Below are 22780 nucleotides of genomic sequence, written 5' to 3'. Positions count from 1 at the left end.
CAGCCAGTTTGGGCTGGAGAGCATTGTGTGACAGCTGGCAGTGGGCACATGCTGGTTTCCCTGAAAGGTGAAACGCGATAGATTCATTACTGTCTGAGCTTCAAACATGTTTATGCTCAAAGTATTTAGTAAGGGTTCAAAAACTGAAACTGAAGGGCAGGGGGAGATTGAAAGAAGTCAAAGAAGTAATAATGCCCTTTATTGCTGTTTAGCGATCGGAAATGGTCTTAAAAGTCCAGTCGACTTTGGAACTGTACCAAACTGCAAACCATTCTAGCATGGTCTACTGGTGGTGAACCAAGTCTACTTCTTAATAAGTCTGTGCTAGCCACTGGATTATACTGAGTTAAGGATAGTTCCAAGAATCCCCAAAGGTTTCCACTGAACTGAGATCAGAAAGAGAGACAGTGGTCAGCTGTCATCAAAGTGAGCAACATTCATTAAGGAAGGTGGTGGTCATTGGTAACCACGATGAAGCCAGTTCAGTTGAGCCAGCCCTCAAGGGGCACAAGGTAACCAAGGCTCCAGAGGAATTTTTTTTCTCTCTTAGATGTCCAAAGTTCAGGAACATTTTTATGTAAGTCACCAGTAAGCTCTTAATTTAGAGCCCATGATTCCTAAAGCTGTAGCCAAAGTCACTGGTCCTGAGAGCACAGAGCTGGCCTGTTAAGTGGCCAAACCAAGCCATTGATCCTTGAGAGCTCTTTATTTTTTTTTTGAGGGGTGGGGTAAAAGGGAGGGAGGGAGGGAGGAGAAAGAAACCCAGGACTCCCAGCTAAGTACTTCAGAATGCTCAAGTACCCACATTAACAGCTTGCAAAGCCGCAAGACATTAAGTACTGAACATGGGAATCCCTAAGTAATAGAAGCAAAGTATGATGATTAAATGGGTAATGTACTTGCAGAGTTTCCCCTGTGAAGCACCATAATAATGATAATCTCCTCCATGACATTTTCACCGCGCTGCACTGAAGGCTTCACGGGAGATAGCGCGTTTGATTCTCACAACAACCTTGTAAAACTAGGAAGCCGAAGCCTAGAGATGGGGAGCCAGGAGGGACCCCGGAGTCCAACCTCCTCATTTTATACCATTGGAAATTGAGCACCAGAAAAGGACAGTGACATGCCTAAGGTCTCAGAGCCACTTGGCAGGCTTTTAACTTTGACCTTTTGCAGGGATCTAAATGCAGTCTTGCCTTGATACAGCACAGCTGCCAGAGATGGGGGAAAATCCTCTGAGGTTGTCTAATCCCCTCCCTTGTTTTACAAATGGAGAAACTGAGGGCCAGGGCAGGGTAATCGGGATTTAGACAAAGCATAAGTTTCATACAAGGCAGCTAAGTAAAGTACAGTGACCAAAGCCCTAACTTTTAAGTGATAAACAGGTCTGCCTCCTCCCTTGTCCCCTGGACCCCAATCTGGTCAGCTTGTCCGGAACATTGCAGGGACATCGATGAGAGATCTTCTCAAAAGTGGAACAATTAGCAACCAAAGATTCTGGCAGTATAGTCAATTAAATAACACCCCGCCCCACCCCAGTGTCCAGTGTAAAATCTTTTGGCACTTTATGGTTCTCAATGAAGCACTCAGTTAACATTTCATATATAGAACGTTAAAGCTTGCAATCTCCTCCTTTCTCTTCCTCTCCTCTGTTCTCCTCTCATCTCTCTCCTCCTCCCCCCTCTCTCCCTCTTTCCCCCTCCCTCTTTTCTCCCGTCTCCCCCTCTCTTCCTCTCCCCTTCCCTTTTCCCTATTTCTCTCTCCCTCCTTCCCTCTCTCCTATCTTCTTCTTCTCCTCCCTCTCTTTTTTCTTGCCCCTCTCTCTTTTCTCCTATTTCCCCCTCCTTCTCTCTCCTCCACTGACTACCTTTCCCTCTCTCCCCCTCTTTCTCTCTCCTCCTCTTCCCCCTCTCTCTCTGTCCCTCGCTTCCTGTTTCCCTCTCTCCCTCCCAAAATGTGGGAGCCTAACTAATGGTAGTATATATCTTGATAGGTCTGGGTTATAGATCCTAATAGCTGTGGCTTTCTGGCACAAGATTCAGGATAAGAGATAGCCTCTCAAAATAAGCAATCAGAGGAAAATAAAGGAATGGAATAAAACAAAATGACTTGAGAAAATAGAAGAAATGAATAATAGTGATGCAGACCCAGCAAGGTCAAATATACTAACTCAGTTTCCTATAAATAACATCGACCAGGTGAGAAAAACCAATCACGACTTAAAAAATAATCTAATTGTGTTCCCAGAAATTCCTTTCTGGCTCAATCTCTTCTGAAAATCAGATGAACCGTTCCCCTTTAATCTGGTTTCCCATTCTTCAAGGTTCTTGCAGATAAGCTAGAGTAGCAATATTTATAGACCATCTATTTTTCAATGAGAAAGTATGTCAAATGAGAGCATTCTTAGCCCAGTATATCAAATCAAGCAGAAGAGCGCAGGATGTGATTTGGCTTTGGGTTGAGTTTGGCCCTGCCTCAAGGCTCTGGAGCATCCTGCTCTGTGTTGAGGAGTGAGGAATGAATGCAGTCCCAGCCCACTGTCAGCATGACTTTTGCGATCGTCTACCTTGCGGATACTGTCAAGACAAAATTGTTGATATTAATTAACGTCTCTAAACTTGTAGTCATAAAAGGTCGGCCTTATCGTCTCTGTCGTTGCTGCTCTGGGGAAGGGAGTAGACGTGTGGTTTTTAAACGTAACGCAACTCCTGACTCACTTAATCCCACCATGACGTTAAACTCAAGTGCATCTGTGCTTTACACATCATAGGCACTTAGTACTTATTGGGTGATCTCTAGAGGGAGAGTAGAACCTTGCTCTTTTTTCTACCATTGCCTCTGTATTTGCCACATTTCTAATGTTCTGGGAGAAATTTAAATGATGGGAGGGATGCTATGTGCTTCCAAAAAAATAAATAAAATCTTTGCATCTAAAGCTGTCCTTCTTGTTTTTCTCCCCCGAGTCTTTCCAAGCCTGTGACGCTTAGAATATATTAAGTAGCAATGTCATTATACGGTTCCCATCGTCCTGCCACGTGAATGTAGAAAACTGTTATTTTCCTCGTTCAAAGGATATCGGTTCCTTAAAATAGCAAGTAGCTTCCAAATGGTCTGAGCCGTACCAGTCATTTTCACATATGAATACAATCATGGGAGAAATAGAATTGTGGGTTCCATTCCTTGGCAGCAATGTTCTAATACAAAGTATCCCCTTCTGGGAGAAACAGCTTTCCTATAAAGTCAGCTCTTAAATAAGTGAGTTTCTTGGGAAAGTAAACCTTCATTTCTTCAAGCTAGGTGCTATCTCATTTCTGCCATGATTCTAGGACAGAAATTGCCCTGGCCCACCTATGGTCCCTGCTCTTCATTTAGATTTAGTGCAGTTTGAATGTATAAATTTATAGCCCGGCTCTTCTGCATGGAGCTCCATCTATCACCTTCTTTACATCTAACAGAACTAGTGCCTTTGGATGTACCTTAATGTGCCGTTAACCTTGGTTTTCCGATCCTTCTTTTCAGGAGAAAGCTGATTTCTCCAGTGATTGAAAGAGACTGACTTCTCCACGTTGCCCACTTCCAAAAGTAAGTATACGCATGCCTGCATGCGGGAGCCAATCCCAAGGAGGGGCTTGAGGTGTCTGGGTCATGTTCGTTATCCAAAATGCCCGAGATGGAATTGCCTAGATATTGCTCATGTTGTTCTACCTCATCACGGAGAGAAGTACATCTTGAACGATTCCTCTTTTACTAAAGCAGAGAATCCTTTAAGTACCCTTCATTAAAACAGAGGACACAGACTAAGCTTTGATGTTGCATGATCCGATGAAATGATTGTGTTGATTTGGGATGCCTCGAGTCGAACCCAAGGGGTAACATAGTGTAGTGGGTAGAGGGCTGACCTTGGGGTCAGGAAGACCTGGTTCAAATCCTGCTTCTGTCTCCTGCTAATTGCCCTGTCGACAAATCACTCGGCCTCTCGGTGTCTTGGGAGGCCTCCTAAAAGTATACATTGCAGAAAAATTCCTTGGCCTCATTGAGGGAGGGAGTCTCTACATCAGAAGTTCCCTGCGTCAGTAAATTCGCAGTCTGACATCACTCCCTTTGAAGAAAAAATCAGTGCCACTGGATGACAATCAAGGGACTTATGTGACCCCCTCCAAAAAATGTCAGTCTCAACGTATGAGTGATGTACCTTGAGCTTTTTAGCAAGGCAAGTCCAGTGGAGTATAATCCAATCAAACGAACACTATCAAAAACAAGCTCTTGTGTGCACTTTGAGGGTAGCTGCACAGATCCAGAGCTGGACCAGAGTGGGCAGGAAGTAGACTTTCTTTGTTAGGAGCTCCTTTTATATCAAAGGCTCCCTTGGACTCCCTACCTCCTTCCTGCCCCACTGATAGATAGCTTTCATTACTAACAGTAACCAACTTCTAGGTTAGCTTAAGGAGATTTGTCAAAGTTCCAGATGGGGTGAGATAAAGTTCTAGAAATCCCAATAAGTGACGACCCAACATTGGGTATTTGGAGAAATCCTAATTTGGTCTCCTAGAAAATTGGTTCATTTTGAACTTTGAAATTCAGTTCCACAGATGCCTAATCTATCTTTTTGGTGGGATGAAGAAATTGAAATCCTCAGAAGTGAATGGTTGCCTCCAAGGGCACATGTTTAGAATAAGCAACTACATTTGTCCCCTTTTAACCAATAGGATGAGACTTAACCACGTACAGACTTTAAGTACCTGGTTTTGATATAGTATGCCAAAGCCCCATCTTCCCCCGAGTAAGCAAAACTCAGATTTTCACAGGTCATGTTAATGTATCCAAAGCAAAATACATCTGGTAAGATTATGAAAAAAAAAAAAAAAACCTTACCAGACAGTAGCAAAACAGCAGACCGTGACACAGTGTACTGACCCCAAATCTGCAAGTCAAATTATTCTCTGTGAGATTCAGAAGGCCCCGTGCACAGAGTTGGGTGCCCAGTGAATTGGGGGAAATGACCTGAATTACCTGTAGGAAAGGCAGCTTTGTCCAAGGAGCTAGCACTTGCCTCTTCTCTGTCTCTGCTAAGTGGCTGATGCACTCAGGTGATTTCTATTTTCTAATGGCCTACGAGTTGCACACGACACAGTCTTGGATTTTGAAGGCAATTGGGGCTCAATTCGAATCCCCAGTCTTGTTTCCCAAGTATTGAACAAATGCCTCCTACTGTGAGCATTTTTTCCACTAGTGTGAATATTTGCTTCTCCATCCTTATTGCTGGCTTCCAGACAGAAGCCTTGGAGGGTGCTAAATGGAGCCGCCCTTGTCAAAACTCTGAGCTGATGGAGAAATCAGCCCACCCTATCCAAAATTCAGGATTCTGTGACTAACATTTATAGCCTGAAGTGGGGGCTTTTAATCCATCCCCTCTCATAGGGGAGAAAATAATATCAGCAGGGACTTGCCAGCGTCATTGAGGCAATAGATGGCAGAACCAGGATTCGAACCTAAGTCCTCTGACACCACTTCCATTGCTCTTTCCCTTGCACCATGCTACCGCCATTTCAGGACTAAAAAATGCAAAGAAAATGGTTTGGTCATTTAAAGGTTAAAAGGTAAGATCTTATAGTCTCTAAGGCTAAGGTATGGGTAATGAGCATCCATAGAAACCATTTTCCACACTGGAAGTCCCTCTCAGATGAAGTCTCAAGTCCAGAGCAGCTGGAAGAAAAGGTAAGTTGAAATTTAAGCTAGTATTTGAAGGGCTCTCTGATGCTACATTGGTTTCGCTACAACCCTGGGTAAAAGTTCTATTTGTGGTAGTTGATGTTACTTAACCCACCCACTGTCTAAGAGATACATTTCCCCAAAAATGAGGAGGGACTTTTAAATTATAGGTATTCAATATATGCACATCTTCTTCAAGATAACATTTCGGGGGCACTGTCGCAGCTGCAACACGTAAAGGAAGGCCTGGTGGAAGGGAGTTTGTTTGAAGGGTTCGGCTCATAAGAACAATGGTATTTTTAGGAAACAGAGGCTGTGCCTGTTGTCATGTATTGACGAGTGTCGAAATTTCAATAGCAGTGCATGTACTAGAGAAAAGAAAGCGCAGAGAGAGTCTTGAAAAGTCCAGGCCAGCCAGTCTGGGCACGGTGAATGACATCTGCCCGATGATCTGTTTAATTCTGTGCTTTGATCCCCTCAACCACACAAATAATTGACTTACTGTAAGCAGTGAGACATGTACCCGGCTGTCAGTTTACCTTCTTCTCCTCTTCAGCTTCTCCATCTACAGAACTGGACTAAATAGTAACCAAATCACCAAGTTCCCCTCCATTCTTGAAATTCTGACCTAGTTTGCCCATTCAGCTCCCCAAATGTGGGGCAAAGTGGTGCCTTCTCCTATCTCTTCTTTAAGGCTGAACTTAGTGTGTTTGATTTCCTAGCTTTGTTTCCTCTCTTTTATTCTTATTGGAGACATTGTGTATATCGTTTTTCTAGTTCTGCTCCTGATTGGTACCAGGCAAGGGTTCGTGGAAGGCACCCAGACTTCTCTGGGTTCATCTTATCTTTTAGAGCACGGTCCAGTTCTCTTACTTCTAGATAGTGTAGCTCACCTCCCATTCACCTGTCAATGAAGCAAATGGGTTTTCTCAAGCAGAGTTTCAGGATGATTTTTTTAAGTCGCCCTGGGGTCCTTGATTTTTACAGGCTGAGCTCCATCATGCTCTCTGTTAGAAAGTGGCCATTTCAGTTAGGTTCCATAAGGAGGCAGATTGCTAAGGAAAAGAGAGAGCCAAGTTTTAATGACATCCCAAGATAAGCAGCAGGGCTCGATCAACAACCCAATCCTTTGCCAGCAAAGGACAAATAGGAGATTCTGAGACTCTTTACAAAATGTGATGAAACCGTCAACTGCTGCAAAGGTTTTAAATGATAGAGACTTCCCCTGTGTCAGTGTCAGGTTCGAAAGTCCTTACAAAGGAAAACAGAAAACTCCAGGGATCTTTACCCTGGCATTGAAGTAACCCTGATAAAATCAACCTGAACTGTTCATTTTTCCCAACTGCCCTTAAGAGCAGCCTCAGTTGGAAGGCAGTATTTGGAGTTATTGGCCTGTCTTGAGGAGAAGGAATAGGCCCTTCTTCTTTAGACAGGTGATGGCCAAAGCAAGCTTCCCAGCATTCTGAGGGTGACCTTGTGACTCCTCAGGTGACAGCTCTTTTCCTAAAGGCCCACTTTCTTTATCTTTATTATGTGCACTGAGGGGAAACCGTTATTGGATTTCTGGAAATATACTTTAGAGGCAAGTTTTCAGGTACTCTGCTGTGGAAAGTGAGACCCCAGGGAGTGCTGCTGCTGGGCCCCTGAGACAGATGGAATGATGAGGTGTGCAGCTGCTTTGCATCATTTTCAGCCCTTGCTTTCTAATCCAGCATCCAACACCTCCATGGAGCCAGCTAGTCTAGGGAAGTACTAGATGATGGGCGCTCTCCATCGGTCCACCCTTTGGCTCTTGCTGTGCCTTTTCCACTTGGGCTAGTGTCTGGGTTTTCTCTATTATGTGCTTTCCTAACTGGCCCTTGGTTTTAACTGACCATTGAGTATAATAAATACAAAATTGCCAAAATTCGTCATAATTATCACTCGGGTTACTGACATGGAGACTTGGGAAACAGACATTAACATAGATTTAGAAACAATTGATGATCCATTTTCAGTGATTTGTCATATAAAAGGAATAATACTCTATGGTGCATTCCATCAGTATCTTCATGTTATTTTCCGTTTTTTATTGTCTTCCTAACCAAAAAGATCCCTCTCTCATGATTGAGGATGTGGCTGTTTAGTCTGTAGCATGGCCTACCCCAAGAGCTTCCAGTGGGGTTCCCCCACTTGTGAGCTCCATGTTAGCGTATGTCTTGCCAGGTCACTAGATGTGCAAGGAGATTGAGTTTATGATTAGAGACTTATGAGTTGTTCCCCTCTCCTTATCCTCTGTTGCATGGGGTCCTGAGCCTTCTGACTCTGGGCGCGTTCTCCCATCTCCTTATCTTAACCAAATAAATGGCTAGTTACATAGCACTCTAATTCATAAATGGGAGCTCAGAAGTGAATGTAATTGAAAGATGGTCAATCCTCTTAGCCAAACTTAGATCATGTGAATACACGACACCCAATTGCTGAGGAAGGGGACTCTCCATATCCAGTAAATCTGGGTACAGAAATCTTGAGGGGAATGATGGCAGTGAATTGTTCCTTCGTCAATGAAGGGAGTATAAAAAAGTGCCCTCCAAAGATGCTTTGTTGTGATCAGAGTGCTCATTTAAGCAGACAGATATTGACGTTATAAACTCATTTGTTTAGGGCCACTGCAGAAATAAAACTGTGAAACCTTTGTCTGTGTAACTTGGATCTTAGAAAATAGGGGTCAGGTAGAAAATAGCAAACACTTGGAGAGAAGTTGAGAAAGGTAATGGCTTTGGAACAAGAGGTTTGGCAATTGTTAATGCTGTAAAGTTACCCATGTATATATCCTGTAAATAAAAGGCTATTAAATAAAAAAAAAAAAAGAAGTGAGTGCAAGGGATAATGTTGTAAAAAATTACCCTGGCATGGGATCTGTCAATAAAAAAGTTATAATAATAAAATAAAATTAAATTAAATTAAAATTAAAATTAAAAAGAAAAAAAAAGAGAGAAAGGTAATGGCTGTGTGAACATAGCCATTCTTTCCGAGCCTTGGGTGGGCCCAAATGTGTCTGTTTCCATGAAGGCACCAAGAAAGAACTCTGAGCTTCCTCAGTCTCCACCCCCTTAGCTGCTAGTGTTCTCTTCCTCCTCACTAGTTTCACACCCCACAAAAAACCTGGTGAATACTTTGTCAGCATTTTCCTTACATGGATGTGCTGTATTCCCCTCTCCTTGAAGGCTGGGACTGTTCTGTTTTTGTCAGACATCTGTCTTCCCGGTGGGAATCCCGCCTCAGATACTTAGTAACGATGTGATCCTTGACTTCTCAGCCTCAGTTTCCTCCACTGTAAAATGAGGCTAATGATAACACCCACCAGGGTATTTGTGAGGGCCGAATGACATTACATGTAAAGCATTTTGCAAACCTTAAAGCACTATTATAATCATCATAATTAATGACAATAACTTAATAAATAAACTTAACATGGGGCAGCTAAGTGACACAGTAGATAGAGCACCAGCTCTGAAGTCAGGAGGACCTGAGTTTAAATCTGGCCTCAGACATTTAACACTTACTAGCCGTGTGACTCCGGGCAAGTCACTTACCCCCAATTGCCTCAGCAAAATAAATAAACTTAACAGTAAGTATTACTGTTAGTCTCTTCAGCCCTTAGGACAGTGTCTGGCACAAAACAGATGCTTAATAAATGTGTGTCGATGATTGATTGGGTTCTGAAAGGCTATGCCAGTAGAATATGAACTCAGGTCAAGCCTTACCCAAAGGAAAAGACTTTAAATATAGGCTGATCAGCAGTGCTAGTTGCCCAAGGATCAGTCTTATGAAGAACATATTTTGTAAAGAGGAAGAGAACATGTTCATTGGGCGAGGGGCTGAACCGGTCCCATCTCTCAGGAGGCCTTTTGACAAGTGTTGGAGATTCAAAATTGAAAGTTTCCTGGAGACTATTCTCGGATCAAAAGTGTGAGCTGGGTATATTGACAATTTTAAAGATGGTCATTGGCTCTTGGACACTTACTGCATAAGCAAAATGAGCTAATATATGTAAAGTGTTTTGCAACTGTTTTTGTTGTTGTAGTTCAGTCATTTTTCAGTCACGTCTGAGTCTTCATGACCCCATTTGGGATTTTCTCGTCAAAGATACTGGAGTGGCTTGTCATTTACAACTCCAGCTCATTTTACAGATGAGAAAATGGAGGCATAGTGAAGTGATTTGCCCAGGGTCACACAGCTTGTAATTGTCATAGGCCAGACTTGAACTCATGAAGATGAGTCTTCCTGACTCAGGGCTCGGCACTGTATCTACTGCAGTGCCACCTAGCTGCAAACTTTAAAGCCCTTTAAACATTCGAGTAGTGAGGAGGAGGAAGAGAGGGAGAGGAGGAGGAAGATGAAAAGGAGCATCCTTTTCAGAAGTTCTAGCTAGTATCTTGGAAAGATAAGTCAAGTTTCCAATTTACAAACAGGTTGTGATGGCACTGGTAGTGGGAAGACCATGATCCGTAAGTGAAACAAAGCTTGTGCTATCTACTACTGATCTCCCCAAGTACCCATCAGAAATGAGCTTCTTGGGTTTCTTTCACAATCCTATTGATGCTACTGGATGAATAAATGGACCCAGGGAATTAGAGGAAGGGGAAAATAAGGCGGCAAGCACCCTCAAGGCTTCTTGGGTTGTCTTGAGGATTGTCTTGCCCTTGGGATAACTGGTGGGAGAATTATCCTTAACCCAAACAGCCGTTAGAGGACGCTCTGCCTCCACTGAAGTCCCCTTTTCATATGAGGAAAGAAAATAGGACTTTGGATTAATCTGGTGGGGAAGTAGCTTGAGCGGGATTTCTTTCTTTTTGGTGAACAAAACTCCAATTTGAAGAGTGGATAAATGATTCAAATTGGATCCTGTTCATGGAATCCAATAACACTTTTTGTTGCTGTCTAGTCTTGTCTGATGCTTTGTGACCCCATTTGGGGTTTCCTTGGCAAAGATACTGGAGTATCTCCAGCTTATTTGATAGATGGGGAAACTGAGGCAAACAAGGTAAAATGACTTGCTCAGAGCCATGCAGCTACTAAGTGTCTGAAGCCAGATTTCATCTCATGAAGACAGTCTCCTGCATTCTATCCATTTTGACACCTTACTTCCCATTAATACTTCTTTCACACATGTATTATCAGAAACAGATTAGACCTAGACCTCAAGTTTTTTAAGTGCTTAAATGATATAGAACATTGGGGGGCATCTAGCTCAACCCCCTCATTTTACAGATGAGGAAATTGAGGCGCAAGGGCCCCCAAGTAGTGAGTAGCAGATCCCCAAGGTAAAGTCAAATGAATCAACCCTAAGCACTTAGTAAGCATCTTGTAGGTGCTGGCCAGGGTGCTGAAGGGACTGATAGGAATTAATGCTTCAGCTAAGTGCTTTACAAATGTGACCTCCTTTGATCTTCTGGACCACCTGGTGTGGTAGGTGTTAACATCAGCCCCATTTTAGCCCCTTGGGGCAGTTTCCATTCTACCCTGAGGAACTTTGTACTTGGATAAACAAATACAAAGTGTGTGTAAGAGAAATGCCTGAGGGGAGGGAAGTTGGCCATTACCTCTTGTAGGTATGAATTTTAAGCTTTGGAGGGACTTTGTTTGGTAAGCGTTGCCCCACCGGGCTTACTGGGAAAATGCTATACAAATGGGAGCTAGTAATATTATTATATTATTAACAAATATTATTAACAAACACAGCCTGCGCTTGTAATGGTGAAGAAATGCTCCTACTGTGGAGGAGGGAACAAGGAGATGGAGTAGCACTATTCAGGGAGGCGAGGAGCTACGGGAGAAAGAGCACTGAACTTTAGTTTGGAAAGACAGGAGTTGGAATCTTGCCTCTGGGACTTAGGTCACAGAGATTTATGCCTCTGGCCCTCATCCTTAGAAGGTAAAGGAAAATACTTGGGGATGACTGCTCCCTGTCATGTTGGGGAAGGTGCAAATTAATTAAGAGATGGAAAGCCCTTTGCGACACAGGTTAGTAGCAGAAATATTCGATGAGCTAGTCTTTTGTTCCTATGGGCCTCAGTTTTCCCCATGTCAAATGAGGGGAGTTGGACTAGGTGAACTTTAAGGTTCCTTCCTGCTTTGACATTCTGTGATTCTATTTTGCTTTTAAAAACTCAGAAAAGTTTCCCAACAACTCAGTGTAACCATCTGGCTGTTGGAAGAATCCTGAACAAATGTTGGTCCATGATGAATTAGTTCATTTTCCCCCTTTCTTCTCTTTGCTCTTATGGGAGTCACACAGGCCATTAAAAATGAAGGGAAAAGAAAGGCAATTGACAATTCAATTCATCATTCCACTGTAGGTAGCCTCCAGTGGGAATTCTTAAGAAAGACTCCGTAAGCACCACCCTTTCCCTCAGGGAGGGACTAGAAATCTTGAATGGTGAGAAGACTCAATAAATTATAAGGGATCTCAGATGTCATCAGATTTAACCAACCCTCATATTACAGAGAAAGAAATTATGGCTCATACAGGAAAGGTGATTTGCCTAGTCACACAGCCAGCGTGCATCCAAGCCATGGTCTTCCTGGGTTGGAGGCTAGCTCTCTCTATACCATGCTATGATTCCTTTCCAGCAGAAAGAGATAAGATCCACAACAAAATGAGAGTGCCGGACTACATGCCACCCGAGGTCCCTTCTGTATCTAGCACTATGACTCTGAGATGTGACAGTCCGTGTCCCCACTGTTTCTGCTCAGTTTAGAGTGGATTTGGGCCACTTGGTGCTTCGTCAGCACCAAGGACAGTGGCTGTAGAATAGAATAAGTTATGTCTCTCAAGGGATACGTTCGAGCCCATTGGTGATGACCCTCTTGGATGCTCATGATGGACTTCCTTAAAGTCCTGTCTCTGCGTGGCCCTGGTGCAGTCACCATCCGTGTGGTTCATGCCTTCTCAGAATCCCTTGGGCAAACACGACTTCCCCAGGAAAATTTCCCCCTCCTTTCTTGAAATGAAGTGAACATCCCTGTTCTCTGGGACAGAGATAAGTTGCTTTTTTTCTCTTTTGATGTGATGACAATGGGATTGATTATCTTGCTGAGAAAAATCAAAGGAAATGGGTCTGTGTGGCATTAAGACTTAATCTTTTCCCCTATGCTTTGGTCTTTTCAAATGTTAATGCATTTGAAACATATTCTTTGCAACTGAGGACATATTGTCAGCTCTTGCAGTTCCCGGAGTGCCTAAATATAGTTATTTGTGATACTGAAACATTATTTATGCATGTGTGTGAGATTAGGGAGGAGGGAAAAAAAGCAATCATGAGGCCGAGTGTTTGGGTTCCAGGTGCCTGCCAAGCCATCGCTAGTTATCTCCACTCTGCAGGGTAGAATCTTGTCGACAACTCCTTCTTAAACGGCAGGGTTTTGCTTGACATAGGACACCAAGGTTCAATGAAGTTTGGGTCTTTGCCCGCGAATTTAGTGACCCTCCAGCACAGGAAGTAGGATGAGCACACTGGGAACCCCCAGGACTTCATCCATCAGTCAGCCAGCATTTATTGTGTGCCAGGAGCTAGAGATTTGTGGACAGAGCTTCCGGGTGGCTGACCCTAACTCCTCCAGTCTACTGGATAAGCTCCCGTACTATAGGTCAGGCCAAACTGAACTCTTTTCCTTTTGATTTTGGACTGGGGGTTACCACCTTGTTATCTTGCTTTCAACAATCAGGTTTTGGTAATAGTTACCAGTGCTTCCTGACAAGTGACAGTGATACATGTGGGCTTCCCAGTGTGTTCAGAAGCAGAAGGAGAACTGGGAAATGCTCTTTGGATGATGCTGAGTGAAGCAGAAGGATACAGTGGAGGGAGGCAGGCAGTCTGAGCACAGGACATGGCTCTGTGAATACCCCGACTGGACCATACATATATCCCTCCTCTAGAACCCTCATTTTCCTCATCTGTAAAGTAAAAGGCTTGGAAGATCTCTAAGGTTTCTTTCAGCTCCAAGTCTGAGGCTCTAGGACCTCAGCTAATGCCCCAATTAAATGAACTTCAGAATGGCATCGAGGTACCGGATGATCTCTTTTCCTCTAAGGGCATTTTGTATTTACTATTATAAAATGGGACTGAGGTGGGATTCTGCACCTGTATTCTGACTAAGGGAGTGATAGCTTCCTGTCATGGCTCAGAATCCCTTTCAGCAGAAAGAGAAGAGGTTCCTTTTTTAAGGAAACTGTTCTTAGGGACTTCAGGCAAAGACAAACTAGAAAGGATGATTCTGATTCAGTATCCCAAGGGCTTCCCTAGAGGTCTCTCAGTTAGCCTAATTTGAAAGGGAATTGTGGTGGGTATTAGAAAAAAGGAGGGAGGAGTATATTTGAGAAGGGCTTTGTAATTGGCAGAGAGGGAGAATCGCCCCACTTCTGGCCATTTCCTGAAGCCTCATTTCCATCTCCTTCATCTGGAATGGGTGAAGCAGCCCTGGGAAAGATGGCCTGTGGACAGAGGCTTCTTTTGTTGTGCTAAAGTGGCGTAAATGTTATTTGAAAATAGCCTCCCACCCCCTCCTCCCCAGCAAATCTACCGATAAATAACAAGATGTCAAAAGCCAGTCTTTGAAATAGTTGTTTTCTAACTTTCGAATTCTTAAAATAATCTGGTTTATCTTGGAGGTCCACGTGGGTAGGTGAGAATTCCCCAGCATCCTGTCTCCTAGCATTTACCCTGAGGGCATGGGCTGCTGTGAGTTTCACTGGGAATTATCCCTGCTTTCTCTCCCTGCTGGTGGGTTTTCTTTTCATTTGGTTCTTGGGGAGAAAAAGCATGTTTCCTTGGATTCCTGAAAAACAGCTGCTCCTCTGGAATGAGGGGGGCATTGTTTAGTCAGCCCCCCTGGGGCTGGGGCGCAGAAGTATATTTTAAGAAGTGGCGCCATGCTTATTCTAGGGAACCATACAGAGCAGAAACAGAACAACTTTAAAATAGTCATGCTCAGTGCTCTATATCTGTCTGGGCAGGAGGGGGCGCCACCCCTCTGGCTTACTCATCATATTCTCATCCTCCAAGACCTGCTACTTAGTACCTAACTACAGGCCTATCTAGTCAGTCTCTTCGGTCTAGGAGAGACCATTTCAGTTAGCACTTTTCAGTAGAGCTGGAGAGACATTTCTTGAGTTGGTTTTGGTGGCTCCCTTGGCCATCAAGATTGTTTAATCAACCAAATCTGTGTCTCGTCTGCTTTGCTCTTTGGGGGGAACCTTGCCCGTCTGGGGTATAGAGATTCTGGCCGTGCACATTTAAATGCCAAGTAGCCCCTGGCTTGTTTGAGGCCCAAGGAAAGCAGGCTGTCTTCCCAGCTGACAGCCATCAGCCCAGCTTTTGCATTGTGATAGCGGTTGCCTTTCTGGGCTGATGTAAGAACCAGTCCTGGCCTTGATGTCCCCTTTCCCAACTCCCTGAGAATTTCTCGGAAATGCTAAAGGTACCATGATTCGCCCTCATGTTTTCTGAGTAACCTTTTTAAAATGAAAACTTCGAAAGCCCACCAGAATTCTCCAGTTTGGGGTCATTTTGGGGGGGGGATGAGCCCGTGTCCTCAGAGGAAGATCCTTTGTTAACTCTCCATCGTGCTTTGACTGGGCCCTGGTGAGCTGAGGGCACAGACTATAGAGCCCACCCCTTGGCATCAGTGACCCATTGCTCAGGAGCATCTTTTGCTTGACAACTGACAGCAGCTTCCATTCCCTACTGGCTCACGGGAGAAACAAGGAGACTCTACCTTGAGGCTCCTCTTGGGTTAACAAATGCCAAGCCCCTGTGGGATAAAATGAGACCTTGGGCCCCTCCCCAGAGGGGGGCTGCAGTCACTTCTTTCCACAGGTCCCCTTCTCCAGGAGCGGTTATGGATGGGAGCTCCAGATCCTATTGCTGCCAGAGGCCAGCTTCTTCACCCAGAAAGAAGTCTTCGGGGCCTGCTCTTCTGAATTCGCAGCTGGTTTAGGTCCCAGCTTTACTCCTCATAGAATGTCTCCTGTCTCAGGAGTAACGAAGGGACCTAACCCAGTGCAGCGGAATGCTCATCCTGCCTGACACACGCCATCCCCTCTGGTAGCAGAAATCGGCCACGGACGAAGTCACCAGCAACCCGGAGCCCTCCAGGGGCCTTGACATCTCTCTGGCAGTGCCCACTAAAAAGCGGCTGCTCCGATGAGCCAGAGAGTGGTCTGGGCTGAGGATGCAGTCAGTCCTTCTGCATCCTGGTCTGAGCGCTGCTTGATACCTTCCCGAGGAAGAAGAGAACCAAAGGGAGAGGCAGGGCCGCAGGCCCAGGAGCCTTTACTAGGAAAGTGTGCACTTAGGGGCAGGTATCCTAGGGAGGACACGCAAGGAAAGAGACAGGACATGGACCCAGAACCTGCAAGCTAGGGAGTGGCAGCCTGGCTCTGTCTACCTCACTTAGACCTAGAATGTGGTGCAGCATCTGTACCCCAGAGCAGACAAAGCTTCAGCCTCCCTGAAACCATGAGAGGTAAATTTGCCCCCGCCCTTTGCTAGTACAGTCACATGGGCTTTCCAGGAAAGGCAAGGTTTTCTTCCTGACTCTCAAGGGGCACAGCTGGCAGATTAACCTAGGTTTTCTCTTGGGAGTTTAACTGAAACTGTCCTGTATTTCTTATTAGCCTGAATACACACAGAGGAGCTTAAGGGCCCTTCAAGGGACATAAGCAGTAACTTTGTCCCAGGAGAGACTTTAGGTGGCAGTGACTGCAAAAGGAGCTGCCAAGTTCTTGTTTGAGAGCGTATTCCTGCCCAGCGTGAAGTCAGTCTTATTGTTATTTTCCAGATAGGAGAAACTGTCATCTTAACAGTTAAGGCACTTGCCCAGAGTCACCCAGCTTAAAAGCAGCAAAAGTGGGAATCAAAACGCTTTGCCCAATGGACAAATCAGGGGATGATTTTCACCTTAGTAAAAAGGATTCCTGTAAAGAGCGAGGTCTCCTGTGCATTTCAATGTGGAAGTCCAGCCACAAAAATCTGGTTTACCTAAAGCTTGGCTGGAGCGCCTCAAACATAGGAAAGAATAGGCATCTGTAAGTGTTGATGTCCTGCCACTCCCCATGCTGCTTACCGTGTGGATGGTTTGGCCTTCACATCTGTTTCATTGTATTTTTTTGCCTTGTGTCTGACTTACGTATTGCTTATTTGGATGATGGGGATGTTGATGAGCTAAGTCGCCTTCCTAGATTCCCTTTTGATTTAGCATTTCAGCACAGAATGACCTTAGACAAAATTACTTCTTTGCCTCTCAATTTCCTTCCTTGTAAAATGGCAATAAAGTCTTTTCCTTCCACAAATCAGACAATCTCGGGACAAATTAAGATGTCAGTCACTGTTCCCGTCACTGATGCCAGTAATTGAACAGACATCAGAGAATAAATTGAGTGTGATGTGAAGACAATATGTACATAGAACAGAGGAGGGGAGTGAGTGAGCTCTGAAACTGTTGGGGCCCTTCGGCTTAAAAGACTTTTTCATTGGCTAGGAAAGAAGCCCACAAATACCTTGTGGCTTCCGTTGGATGCCCTGATATCACTTGGAAAAGCCTGGAAATGCCCTCTCGAGACTATGCCATCCACACGATACAGTAATAGGCACACAATAGGTATTTTTTTAATGATTATGAACGTCCAGGCTCTGTGCCAGAGACTCAATTAGCTGCTACCAGTTGTCGCCAGGTGATGGGTTCAGAGACCCTGTGGCTACTTGGGCAAAGAGTTGGATGAGCTAACATATATAATAACAGAATTAGTTGATTAACCATTGCAGTATTTTTACCCTGATCTGGGAGGTCTGGAATTTGTCTATAATATTCCTGGGAGTTTTCATCTGGGGATCTCTTTCAGGAGATAATCGGTGGATCGTCTCAATTTGTATTTTACCCTCTGGTTCTAGAATATCATGGCAGTTTTCCTTGATAATTTCTTGAAATGTGAAATGTAGGCTTTTTTTGATCAGGACCTTCAGGGTAGTCTAGTAATTCTTACTCTCTCCTGGATCTATTTTCCTGGTCAGTTGTTGTACTTTCCATTTTCTGCAATTTTTTTTATTCTTTTGATTTGTTTCATAGTTTCTTGATGTCTCACAAAGTCATTAGCTCTCACTTGCTCAATTCTAACTTTTAGAGAATAATTTTCTTCAGTGAGGTTTTATACCTTTTTCCCATTTGGTCACTTCTTTTGTTAAGGAGTTCTTTTCTTCAGTCGGCTTTTGTAGGGCTTTCCCCATTTATCCAGTTCTGCTTTTGAAGGCATTCTTTTCTTTAGTGGATTTTAGCATTTGGCCTATTCTGTCTTTTCAGGTATTGCTTTCTTTGCTATTTGGGGGCCTCCTTTTTCTCCCTGCTGCCACTGTTCTCCAGGCCTCCTCCTGCTTTGCTGGGGCCTGTGCTGGTCTGTGCTTCTATCTCACCCTGCTGCCACAGACATTTCCTGACAACCTTCTAAGTTGTCCTGAGCTGAAAATGGTTTCACTCCATCTGTCTGTAGGTTCTGCCCCTCCATAATTTATTTAGAATCATTACTTAAAGGCATTTGGAAGGATTTGGGTAAAAGATCAGGTGAGAACCTGCCTTTACTCTGTCATCTTGGCTCCGCCTCCACTGGCGCCTTTTTAAATCTGTTTTTTACTAGGGCTTTGCCATTTTCTTTCCTGATCATTGTAAAACACAGGTTGAACATCACAACAATTTTTCAACAAACCACTTTTCCTATGGCTCCACAGTGGTTTTCTACACCGTGGTGTGGTTGTTCCAAGCAGGAATACAAGTGTTTGGGGGCAGTCAGCCTTTCATAAGGACTAAATTGGTCACTAGACCCTCTTGTGATCTCATTGATTAAACAAACACGATCTCATACACCAAAGTGCCTTTGCTGGTTTGCTGGATTTCCATACTAGCCAAATGTCCTGCCTTAGGGTATGCCTTTTTTTGCACAGTTTTTCATGTAGAGAAGCTGCTGGTGACATATACACACACACATATACATATATGTATATATAGACATATATAGACACACATACACATATATATAGGCTGAGGACAACAAAGAACTTTAAGCAGAGATGCTTGTGAACAGCTGAAAACCAGTTAGTACTAGCTGGAAACCAAGTTGAATTATAAGTAAATTGTTGAGGTTCCATTTCTTCAAATATACATATGAATTATAAATCAACCTCTGTGTTATTCTGCCGGTAAAATGGTATGATTTTATTTCCTCGATTTATAGAGCACTCAGGCTTTTAAACATTCAGCCTGGAAGAAGAAAAGGATGAGAGAAACATAAAGGCATATAGAATCACTTGACAATGTACTGAAATATTAAGACTGCAGCTAAATCTGGGACTTAAGTGCTCCATGTGTAAAGCAAAGGACAAGTTTAAAAGGCCCAGTCTCCCTTGCACTTGGGCTCCATTCATTCCGAGGTTGAAACAGGCAGTATATGGCATTAAACATAATTATGCCGAAGTAATGTTATGTGAGACTATAGCTCTCAATCTGAAGCGTTAGGAGAAATGAGGCATGAGCCAAGGTGACACTGAGGCAGCCATTTGGAGTCTCAAATATACACAACTGGAACTGCCGATGATGATGTTGACTTGGGAAAGCCTTCCATTTTATTTCCAAAAAAAAAACCAACCTGAACGATACAAAGAATTAATGCACTGGCCAGGTCTTCTCATAGAGTAAATATCGGTACAGCCCTCCACCAAAGGGGGGAGCTCAGCTAGTAGCTAGATTGCCAAACTAGAAGAAAAATAAGGGTATGTTGAAAGGCATGTGCTTTGATTGTGAAGTATGTCTATCCTGCTTTGTGGTCCTGGGCTTAAGCTCTCCATTTCTTCATCTGTAAAATGGAACTAGTTTAAGACCAGTATACAGTTCTATCAATAGTGACGTCTAGAAATAGAGAATAAAAGTCTGCATAATGACTGAGATAAACAGAGCAGCAAAGAAAATGGAATTAGATTAAAAGCCAATTGCTGTCCTAGGTCTAGTGGGTAGACCCTGACCTTGGACTTGAAGAGGCAGAGATATACATAGAGGGAGAGCTCCAAGAGGAAATCTGTTTGCCACTGGGCTTCGTGAGGTTGTGAGTCCACTGTTAGGTTCTCACTAGTTAATTCTTGCCAGACGGCTAGGTGGCCACTTGTCCATTGTGTCATAGCAGAGATTGACTGTGCAGCCACTGAAGACCCCATGATTCTACTACTCTCTGGGCACCTGCCTCTAGGGATGGCTCCTCCCTTCCCCACTGCAGATTGTTTCTCCACATTTGGGACCCCAAATAGCCAAGCTTTTTCAAATGACTGAAAACTTGGTAAATTAGGAGCTGGATAAGCTTAAGCCTCAGCACTGGCTTTAGTGCATGGGGTCATATCTCCATCTATTTGGACTGTGGGGAGGACTTTCACCCCCCACACCCCTGCCTCTTTCTTGGCTCTCAACTGTGGTCTAGCTTGGGGTGGTTGCTGAATCAATGTCTTCCTAATAAATGAAGTGCTGCTGGGTCTCTTTTCTTGGCAATATAGATGAAGCAATTACTTCTTAGAGCAGAATTGATTGAATAATTGATACTGTCTTTCTAATTTATGTACCTTCTTCTCTTGATTTTTGTTATTGCTTTATATGGGTAATGTATAAATTCTCATGTATTCATCTTTAAGCAATAATTTTAAAGTTGGATCATTTGGTTGCTTGTATCAAATTGGGAATGAAACCTAGAGCTCTGGACTTTCAGCTCACTGTACAACCCAGAAATGAATACATTTTAACTTAACAGGGCAAAGAGCTCTGGGTGAAAGGATTTCAGTAAAAAGTGATAAAAGGGTCAGTCAATGAAGAGTCAGTGAGTTGTTGACAGCTATTAATTATGTATTCTCCTACTTGTTTCTTCGAAGGCGATTCAACCGCAAATCAAGGAGTTTCCATTACAGTTGTATTCTTTGGCAATTTTTAAAAGATCAGGGTATGTGGACAGTAAATTCTAGAAGTCTGACAGAGGGTAAATGTTCATTTCTGGGCCCCAAGCATAGACCACTGTGTCGAGATGAAGGCAAGCAGCAAGGGAGAGAGAGATCTCAAGCCCATGCTATCTGGGGAGCACTGGAGGCAACTGGAGATGGTCAATCTGAACAAAGGGCAAAGGCTGCTAGATAAGGAATAGAAGGCCAAAGGCAGGCAGAGCCTTGGATGCATTGCCTCCTTGGGGAACAGCTCTAGGCAGAAGATGTAGAGTTGGCCCAAGAATGATCGACTGCCCTCAGGAAGGAAACCCTGCTACACAAAGGATTCTTTGTGTAGGGACAGAAGGGATCTAAAGAGTCCAGAGTGGTTGTCCAAGGAACTCACTGACCCATGTAGATTTTTAAATCTGCACAGACATACATACCCACATATGTGTGTTTATATATACATATCGTATATATTGTATTGATTAGAGATAGAAAAAAGGTTGAGGAATGGAAGGTGAGCACAAAAGCCTACAGGGGGCTATAATCTCAATTTCATAAATATTAAAACTCAAAATTTGGTGTCTTCTCTTTCCCCTCTAGTCTTAGAGAGTTGTCCAGAGCACTGAGAGTTAAATGATTTGCCCAGGGTCCTACAACCAGTGTGTGTCAGAGGAAGGATTTACTTGAGCTCTGGTCTTCTTGGCTTGGAGGCCAGAGCTCTCTCTTCATTAGGTCACACTGCCTCTTTGTAGGAGATGAAATAGTGATTAAATACCAATTTCTTCTTCCTGGGTTTCTTTTAAACTTTTCATAAACCCCCTAAGTCCTTCCCAAATCAGAAGAGTTCAGTGATCTTTTATCACACACTCTTAAGTGTCTCATTCTACTTTTATAAACTCAGTAGGTAATATTTGATATCAACACTCCATGGTACTCAAAATATCATTACAGCATTTGATAACTTGGCTATGTAGACTCAGTTTGAGATGCTTTCCTATTGTATTGTAGCATAAAAACAGAGGATTTCCAAAAGGATACAATTTCCTGTTCTGCTGTGGAAAAAATAACTAATATTTGAAAGTTGCTCAGGTATGGGGATGGCTGCCTTGCAGTCGTTGGGGAATGTAGACTCCTCTCAATAGGCCGGATTCTTTGAACAAAAAATGAAATCGGTGTTTTCAGTTCTGGTCCTTGTAGTTGGACATGATAGGAAGCTGCAAGGCTTAGGAAAAGGTGAAGGGAGGAAAAGAACATGAACGGAGCTGGTTGGAGTTTTCTTGGGGCTGTCTTTGCTCCTGTATTGTTGATTTGGGTAAATACAACACAATCAGCACTTGTTCTTGAGCAAATAAGCTTGTTTTGTCTGAACACAATTGTGTTTGGAAAATGATCGAGCTGCCTTCTATAGAGAAAAGACAACTTCAACAGTTGATGGAAAAAATAGCCAATCTAGATATCAGTTCCCAATCCCCAATGCTAAAACAAAATCCCTAACCAGAAAGTACCTGATTATTGAGATCTTGGCTGGCCAAGGAGAAGTAACACAATGACTTGTGTTAATGCATCTCCTACATTTGATAAACTCCCCTGGATGAAAACATACACAAACCTTTACAGTTCTCAGTATGATGAGGAACAGTATTCATTTAAATCCAAAAATGGAAACAGGACCTGATTTACTGAAAATTCCAGTGAGTCAAGGAACAGGTGCATTTAGATTCGAGTTCACACACATGAGTTGAAACACATTGCTCCTCCTCTTTTAGTGAAATCACTTTTTATTAGACATAGAATCCTTTCTATCAATAGAAATGAGCAGAATTGAGCCCCGAGTAAAACCAGAGAAAGTTTACCTTTCTCTTAAAAATATAGAACAGAATTTCACAATAAAACTAATGGTCTTTTGCTCTGGGGCCCCTTTTCTCTTTGTCTATTTGAACCAACAAGTCATCATGCACATTCTCTGTGACAGGGGACCGCTAGAGGTGGTGTAGGGAAACAAAAACAAAATAGAACCACCTTACAAAGGGTTTTGTAAAGGTTTTGTTTTGGTGACCTTGTTATTTAGAGCCAAATATATG

General features: G+C 43.4%; 1 protein-coding gene across 3 annotated transcripts in view; it reads left to right on the top strand.

The window, feature by feature from the left end:
• The window catches only part of HTR2C (5-hydroxytryptamine receptor 2C), a 158156-nt gene that overhangs the window by 60526 nt on the left and 74850 nt on the right, over positions 1-22780 (top strand). For all 3 annotated transcript variants that reach the window (XM_031944350.1, XM_031944349.1, XM_031944351.1), the window contains exon 2: positions 3520-3582. The gene's annotated coding sequence lies outside the window, so the exon portion shown is untranslated. The remainder of the gene's footprint in view (positions 1-3519; positions 3583-22780) is intronic.

This window comes from Sarcophilus harrisii, chromosome X (genome assembly GCF_902635505.1).
Source record: "Sarcophilus harrisii chromosome X, mSarHar1.11, whole genome shotgun sequence".
Lineage (NCBI taxonomy): Eukaryota > Metazoa > Chordata > Mammalia > Dasyuromorphia > Dasyuridae > Sarcophilus > Sarcophilus harrisii.
Note: the sequence above shows the minus strand (reverse complement) of the source record. Positions and strands in the feature narration are given on the sequence as shown.